Source organism: Clarias gariepinus, chromosome 1 (assembly GCF_024256425.1).
Source record: "Clarias gariepinus isolate MV-2021 ecotype Netherlands chromosome 1, CGAR_prim_01v2, whole genome shotgun sequence".
Lineage (NCBI taxonomy): Eukaryota > Metazoa > Chordata > Actinopteri > Siluriformes > Clariidae > Clarias > Clarias gariepinus.
In genome coordinates this window covers 14,347,609-14,356,790 of record NC_071100.1, presented here as the reverse complement: position 1 = coordinate 14,356,790, position 9,182 = coordinate 14,347,609, and the positions used below count along the sequence as shown (strand labels likewise).

The window sequence follows — 9,182 nt, the reverse complement described above, 5'->3', positions numbered from 1 at the left end:
CTATGATATATAGAATTCATCCACAGTGACATCAGATCTTTCCAGACTAACACATAGAGAGCTATTACTTTGCCTATTCTGTAATTAAAGTATATTATCACTATCTGGCTATCTAGTTTTTTGCTGAATTATTGGTTTACTTCATAAATGTCAACCCCAATGAGACAGGAAACAACTGGCTGAATTAGCGAAACAATAGAGTCTTGTAAGTCGTGACCTCATTACGATGTTACAGAGATGAAGGGTAACAGACAATCAAACTGAACAGTACGTGTATCGAATTACAAAAGGAGGACTAATATCACGGGAGAAAAGTAATTTTTAGTGTCTTCCCAGCGGGCACAACACATGTAATCCACATGGATTTCTGGTGGATATTTGGTGAAGTGGTGGATCCACCAATTTTCACCTGATATCCACGTTGATTCCACGTGGTTTTAGGCACGTGGAAAACCTGTTCTAAATTAATGTGGAATCCACATGGAGTTTTAGTTCTACATTATTCTTCGTGCATTTCCACGTGGATATCACGTGGAAAATATTTTCGTACCACCTATTGATGGTTGCTTAATCTAATTTTGAATGCATATTTTGTATGTTTTTACATAAATGTGACAATCATTAATTAAAATTAAACACACTCTAAAATAAAATGACGCATATGACGCGTCCAATGTGTTCTAAAGTTGAACACATGAGCCAAAATGTGTTCTAAAATGGCATTTTCAAAATGTGTTACTGATCGCCTAAATGCCACATCTGACTACAACGTACACTGGATTTGCAAACTAAAAAGTAGTTTAGAACACCGATGTGCTATTAGAGGCGACACATAGGCGTCGCTGCGCAGAGTGACTTTGCAGTCTAGCGAGTGGTACTGAGCATGCGCAGTGATCAGCCTTTCCTGGATCCCGTTTTTTTAAGTGGAAGCGCGAAACATTTATAGCTAATAAAAAGAAATTAGAAACTTCGAAATTTGTTTAAATTTGTGGTCTGTTGAAGTTACAAAGTACCCGTGGCAATTGTGTCCCATACAGAGAACAATTGTGTGTGATGTTACAGGGTGAGCACTGAGGTAAGCAGTAATATTCTGGTATGTTCTGTGGCAGTTAGTGTAGGTTCTAACCGACGCGGTTAGCTTGATTGTGAATCTATGTATGTAGCTAACGTAGGCTTCGAAGCATAACAGGCAATTGCAAACGTTAATTTGTCAAAAATCATAAAAACAGGCTAGTATTTGATGAACAGGTATAATTTGTCATAAATGCAACACCATCATCATGTATAATATATTATATGCACTGAGGAGTTCTGACAGTGAACACTAACATTCACTTGCAGAATATATGTTCCATTGAATTTCTAAGAATAGAAGTAGGAACTTTTCAGTGTAACTTATGAGGTTACTCTACCCATTTATTTCTAAGATAAATAGATAAGTTTGTTTACTTCTAGATTCCTTACCAATTCACTTATGTTTCAACTAAACATGAAGGGATCACGAAGGGATAAAACATCATTTGACAGCGCTGTGCAAATTAATAACTGGTAAGTAATTGAACAGTCCCTTGTGGTCGTGTCTTTGTTTTATATTAACACAATGATTGTATTGATAAATTGCAGTCCATGCATCTAAATTATACTAAACATTTTTGTCCTTTGACAGACAGTGTAGTAAAGGCGCATGATGTTACAGAAGCCTTTGCCCTCAGCACCATTGCCAATCAGTTACGAACTGCACCTAAGAGGAAAGAAAGGCTGGATGCAGTGTCATTTATTAAGTGTTAAGTAAATGTTTTTGTAATTTTGTTTCTTTTGCTGTTTGAGACAGTTTTCTATCTTCTCTTAGATGTTTTGTTGGTTTAATTAGTCTTTTAGTATTCACATTTTTATGGTATTTTAGTATTATGCACTACACCCAGTTTTTATGTGCATTTTGTATTGTTTGTTTTGAAATATGAATAAATTATTGGTTATTACAACTTTTATGTAATTTGTGTCTGCTTTACACTTGATGTTGTAGACATTTTAAACTTTGCAGAATTTACGTTGAACACAACACGTAACTTGCCTTTTACGCCTAAATTACCCAACTTTTCCACGTGGTGAAAACACGTCTTCTTTACGTGGTTTCCACGAGTTTGTGCCCACTGGGTTAGTCTTCATAAATTTCCCCAAAAATCTACTCTCATCTAGAATTTAGTCTTAAAAGCTCCCCAATTAGCGAAGAGTAGTGCTTAACCCAGGAAAAATGGCGGATTTCCAAGACATTCATTAGTAAGGTTGATCTAACAGAGACGGCTAATAATCAAAAGCCATTCGTCACGTTGGAATTGTTCCGGTGGAAAAAAGGCACTTGTTTTATATTAATGACTTGAAAGAATGCAATCCCAAACAAGTCCATAAATTAAGATAAATAAGCTAGAAAGCTATTCCATTAGGACAAAAGTAATGACACCCTTTAAAAGGTGTCCATGTACACTGCCTGTACACTCTCAGGTTTGATTCAGTCACATTAAGCTCTGATTACAGCACACAATCTGGTGGCCAGTTCATGTGTGAAAATGATTCCTCATGCCCCAAGAACCATCCTTGCACATGTGGTCAAAAAACAAAAAACAAACAAAAAAAACTCTAGAACTGAGCAACTGAAGCAACCCCAGATCATAGCACTGTCTCCAGAGTTGGGTGCATTGCTTCATGTACTTCCCTTCTTACCCTGACGCACCATCTCTCTGGAATAGGGTCGTAAGTCAGACGACATGACTTTTTCCATTGCATCAAACTACAATCTTTATTTTCCTTAGCAAATTAAAACCCTTGTTTTCTCATTAGTTTCACTAACAAGTGGTTTTCTTATGGCAACACAGCTGTTTAGTCCCAGTCCTGAGAGTTCTCATCACATAGTGTGTATATGGAAATGCTATTTATTAATGTAGATTTTTTTACCATGCAACTTGTAAAATAGTAAAAAAGAATTGGAAACCATGGCAACTAGAATTATTATTATTATTATTATTATTATTATTATTATTATTATTATTATTAATAATAATCCAATCCAATCCAATCCAATTCAATCCAATCCAATCAATCATTCATATGTCTTTAAGCTTCTACTAAGTGCTGACGATACTCCTTTAAAATGCACAATATTTTTTTTTTTCCACACCCATACTTCTCTTACACACACATTCAAGCACATTATAACACCCTTATCCTTTTATACAAGTTTCAGACAGGAAGCTATATGTATAAACTATATTTCCTAATGTAAATAACCTCTATTTTGCATTTTTTCCGCCTTTCTGCTTCTTCACATCTTCAAACACAACTGAATTTACATTTCTATGGAAAAGTTTTGCATCGAAACCCTCCGCAAGCCTGGAGCCGCGATTCGTACAGCTTTGTGTTTCCCAGTCTCAAACACCCGAAACTCAGCTCATCAGCTAATTATCAATGCCTTCATGATTTGAACCAGATGTAGTGTCTAAATCACGCATGCTGATTATAGATGTACAAAAAACCACACTGTTGTATGGCTCATCCACCTGCATTAGAGAGCTTCAAAAAATATATAAAAAATCAGGCCATTAACTGAAAGCCAGCTTACTCATCTCCGCCTGAAACAGCAGGGGGGGGGAAACAAACCTATATGTTTTGCATAAACGAAACTCTTGCCCTTTCTGAAACAAAGACGGTGAGCTTTAAAATGTCAATTATTAGGGATTGTGCAGAAGGCTGACATCATCAGATGAGTGTTGACAGAAAAACAGAGGAGAGGTTGGATGCAGTGACTCAGCAACGGGCCTAAAAGGAGTGACGGGTTGGTGAGCTGGCACATCACAGCAGGAAGCGAGAGAGAGAGAGAGAGAGAGAGAGAGAGAGAGAGAAGGGGGGGTGAGGTTGCAGCTTTTGCCATTCCATTAGCTTTCATTTTTATTCACATTTATTCATCAATAAGCATGGCGCTAATTTGTTCACCTCTGTGTGTGCCCAATGTGAACCTGTACTTACTCCATGCAAAAGGTTTCTAAACCTGGCAGACTCTCCTAATCCAACTAATGAAGGGCTAAGGAATAGAAACAGGTTTATTAGACAAGGATGAAATTTAAAAAGTGTGGCGAGCTCAGAAAACCCTTCACATTTTGTACTGAATTTGGGAGCGAGTATAAAAAATGCCCAAAAATGTTGTTTTGGTTGAATTTGGGCCAACTGCCAAAAACATTTTGTTTTTCCTACATCACTTGGTATTTTTCTACAAGTACAATAATTCACTTGGTATTTCCTACTTGTCAGTAGATTTTGACCAAAATGACATGTTTTCTTTAGGCTATGTTCTAATCTAGGCTTTTTTCCCTGCAAAAATCATGTTGTGCAAGGAGCCAGTTTGATAAACACGCCACTACAAACAGTCTGTCAGCCTAGAACCTTGTCAGCTAGGTGTGATTTCCTGACACAGTGAATGTTTCACCTTGATTAAATTATATGCACAGTATGCAGGAGTGCAAGTAGTTAAAGTCTACTACTACTACTACAACCTTCATCGCTCCATATTGTTCACTTCTTTTTGACTTTGGGCATCTTTGAAAACAAATATTCTTATTTTTATATTCTAAAACCTGTATCGACTAGATAGTAATTAGAAATGCTTGATCTTGTATATAGCAAAAAAATTTCAATATGTGAAAATGAATGAAACAAATGTCAAAATCTTCATAATCAGTTCGAGTCAGTTTCGGATTTAAATGATAATCAGATATTCGGAGTTGAAAAGTTTTGAAAACTCTTTGGTAATTATTCATATACGTTTTAGATTTAACTTATATTGAGAAAAAAATCCACTGTAAAAAAAAAATTACCAGCCAAATTCATGCAACTGAGAATTCAAATGCCCTATGCATACTTCTGTATACAATGCAATGCATGAACTGCTTTCAAAACCTTCCAACTAAAAGTAAAAAAAATGTTAATGAATTCATATAGAAATGTGTTTGTTGTTTAATCAAGATACTACAATGCACTTTTATTTAACCATTAATTTTTTTCCTACAATATACTGAATACTGTATCTAAAAAGTCACCTCTGTAAAATACTTTAAATGTATATACTTTGAAGGTATATACAAAAATATACAGTAGATATAGGTATCAAAATATTATGAATGCAGCTCATTTAGCAACTTTTTGTACATAATATGGAGGAAAAAACACATTTTAGAAACGTTTCCATGCTATAGGCATTGTGGCAAAGCAGCTTTGCAAAAATAAAAGTTCTGGATATAAATTGTAAGATGTCTACATTTATAGCTTTATTAGTTTGTCCTGGAGAAAATCTTGACAAGAAAAAAACTTGCATAGGAATTAACCTGGAGAGTAACTACACTCAAAAGGGAAATAATCCTTATTCTGATCATACCAGATCACAACCATAACTATGTACCTGTTATAACTATATTCCTGGCCAAACATGCATTTGTATTATACGAAATATTTTTCAGTTAACATAAAGTCAATATTGTTCAGATTTCCAAATCAGATCTAAATTTCAGATCTAAAGCAAAAAATTGATAGCAGTCAGCCCCATCACATAAAAAATTGTTTGTTAAAATGCAAACCAAAGTCATCTTCATAAATATTAAAGGGAACCATGCTCAGTTATCACATTTAAGCAAAACACATGTGGGCATTCTCGGCAGTAATCCATTCAGAAGAAAGCGTCAGGATCAATCCAGACAGGTCTGATGGGCAAAAAGCTCAGAATCACAGATATCTCAGACGTAGTAGCTAGACAGAGGCAAAAAGAGAGAGTTTGGGAGATTGGGTAAGTCTGTGCATATTTTATGCAGAGTGCAAGCAGGTATTCTCCTGAAGGATTAGACATAACAGCATAACTACTGTAAAAAAGAAAAGCAGAAAGTAACACAGCTCAAATACATGAGGAAGGCAACCACTTCACTCTCAACAAACCTGAATGAACTACTAAAAGTTGGGAAAGAACATTAATTGGGAGGATATCCCATAACCGTTGAATTATCCAAGGTAACAACAAATATCCTTCACCTTGAGAACAATGTGTGCAGGATGGATCATAGAATACCAGTAAGACTATTTAGTGCATTATAGGTCTATAGTAGTATTTTTTTTTTAACTTAATGTAAAAGTTCACTGGGAGCCAATGCAGGGTGGATAAAACAGAGGTGATGTGCTTATATCTTCTACTTAGTAAGGACTGCATTGCTGCTGCATTCTGGACTAAATAGAGCTTGTTTTAGCAGCTAGTTGAACATCCAGACAGTAAGGCATGACAATAGTCCAACCTAGAAGTAACGAAGGCATGGACCAGATTCTATGCAATATGTAGTCATATTATATTTCTTATCATGGAAATATTTCTGAGATGAAAGAAGGCTATCCTAGTAATATTATCATAAGCTTCAAATGAAAAACTGGAATCAATAATCACACCAATGTCTTTTACCGCTGGCCATGATGAAACAGAAAGGCCATCCAAAGTAAGTGTGTGAGCAGAAAGCAGAATAGCACGAGTCAGAATTATGAAGACGAAAATGAATAAACATCTAGTGTCTAATGTAATTTACTTTAAAATTTTGAGCTAGTGTCTTGGTTGTGCTTTGTGTCCATGATTTTGTGCACTCATTATAAATAACTAAGACAACTCCTCCTCTACCAGTTAGACATGGATGATTTATGTAACTGTGTATGATTTATCAACTTACGTAACTAACATTCGCTAATGATGCATTCTTGTTCAGTTCAAAGTGTTTTTTTTTTATTTTTTATTCCTGATTAACTTGGTTTTGGTTTCAGAATTCATCTGTAGTGACATTCTGACAGGTTTTCCCAGACCACCACGGCATTGTGAACTGCAAAAATCCCAGGCGGGAACAAGGGCCCATGATCTGAATAACTAACGGGACACTGTCATGCTCCCTGAAGCTAAAGGTCACTCACTGGTAGGATCTCATTTAATCCCTTTGTTTCACATCAGTTTTGGTCTTTCCCTGGCTAGTGATGTCATCTGAAAGGACTTTCTCTCTAAATAGTTGGGGACCATGAATGCAGTCTTTAAATACACATAAATGCTGACTTATACAGGCTCTAGCTCCTGCTTTGTTCCCGTTAAATGGGTATTAGTTAGCATTAGACAGTCAGTACAAATGGAAATTTGCTAGCCATTAGCATAGCAGTGGTATGCCTTTAGTGTATGTGTGTGTGTGGCAGCTCCATATTCACAGTCTGACTTCCCTCCCTGAGGACTCATTAATCACAATGGAGACGCCTTGCTGTTGTGCATCTGTCGTGCAACTGATCTCCGACAAGCTGTTGGCAGAGTTAACATCCCTCCCGCTAAGGTCAATCTTTTTCGATATCCTCTCTGAGACTATCATTTGGATTTATTCCCGTGTTCAGGGCAACCACATGAACACTCCAGTGTTGTCTTTAAAGGTTTTTTTTCCCTCTTGTTTTTCTCCATGGCCTGGAAGTTCAAAGCAAGTGCACTCTAAAATATTTGAGTTATTTCCTGTGTGAAACAATCCCAATAAAATCTTGGTTGAATTTGATAATTTGTACTCTTGATGCGGGGATTATATAATCCCGTAAACAAAGGCAAACCTATAACCTTTATGTCGGTAAGCAAAATCTGTGCTTGAGCAGAAAATGGCTTTGGTAAAACAGCAGCAATGCTATGCTCTTAAAGAAACCATTGTAAAATTAGAAGGAGTTTGGAACCATTTGTGGCTTCAAAGTAAGTTTGATGTAATAAGGATATTTTTTTTCTTGTTTGTTCATGTTTTGCATGTAAATGTATATTAATTACTTTTTAAATCAAACATTACACACTTACAATTATGATTATTATATTGATAGAGATAGAGTTTTATAATCTTTGCCATCATCCTACTAAATACAGTGGTAGTCACCATTGGCCTCTACGGTCCATAGTTTGACTACAGAAGTTCATGCATGAATGAATAGACGGATGGATGGATGCTGTCCTTTTACTGTTTTTCTTTTTTGTGTAGAATCACTCTAGTTCCCAAGCTGTGTTTATGACAATAAATACATACATACATAAATAAGGGGGCTATAAATTTCAAGCGTTCCACACTGCAAGTCTGAAAGAAACTCGCCATCCATGGTTGTGGGCCATCAGCTTTCATGGGGCGAGGAAAATAAAATAAATAAAATGGAAATCACTTCCACACTTGGTGAAGTTGTATTGTAAAAAAAACAATAAGTCAGTGTGGCCGAAAGAAAACCATTTGTTAGTAAGGATAATTTAGAAAAAAAAGTCGTTTAATGTGCTAGAAAGCAGAAAGATTGGACTTTGAAGTAAAGGAAAACTCAGCTATGAATGAATCTGAAGCTCAGATGAATCCTATTCCAGAGTGATGGGCGTGTCAGGGTACGAAGGAAAGTGCATGAAGCGATGCACACATCATGCATGGTGCCCTCTGGAGGCGTCTTATGATCTGGGGTTGACTCAGCAATGCTATGTGACAATAAAATAAAGTCACCTGAATGTACTGGATGACCAGATTAACACATCTATGGAGATGATGTTTACTTTCGACTTAGGGCTGGAGAATATAAAGATAACGTATGTAAGCGAGGATAATCCAATGTTTCTTTCAAATACAGTGTAAAAGTGTATATGAGAGTTTTCTGCCATTCACCTGAGATTATTTTCTGTTCTAAAGTGAAGTATTTGGGATTTTTATTTAATTTATTGGAACCACGAGCACCTGTGGCCCCGAAGCAACAGTAAAACCAGTGCTCATAAAAAATGCAATGAAAAAATGAGGGTGCATTTCTTTCTAGGCCAGAACGTCGTCCTGCAGCTTGTCAGTGACAGCTGTGTCAGGTGATTACACGCAGTGATATGTCCCTGAACATTTGATCTCCATTTGGCCTGACAATTTTTGCACACATTCATAACGTATTATCGGCAGTCACTGAGAAGGTGAATGTGAAATATTACAGGAGCAGGTGTTAGGAATGTAAAAAACAGTTTATTAGTTTAGTTCTTTTGCTTCGACCCCTCTTGGAGAAAAAACTAAAAGTAAGGAGATGACACATAGTCCAGTCTAAGAAGAACTTGCAATAAAGGACAAAGTACAGTATAGAACTTTAAATGAAGTGTCGGAATGATACCT

At 36.3% G+C, this 9,182-nt stretch overlaps 1 long non-coding RNA gene across 1 annotated transcript; it reads left to right on the top strand.

Moving 5' to 3' along the window:
- The first annotated feature begins 617 nt into the window (after positions 1-617).
- Positions 618-1,990, top strand: LOC128530592 (uncharacterized). The gene is made up of 3 exons (XR_008361137.1): positions 618-1,075; positions 1,456-1,548; positions 1,667-1,990. It is a non-coding gene; the product is annotated as an uncharacterized LOC128530592 (long non-coding RNA).
- The last annotated feature ends 7,192 nt before the right edge of the window (positions 1,991-9,182 follow it).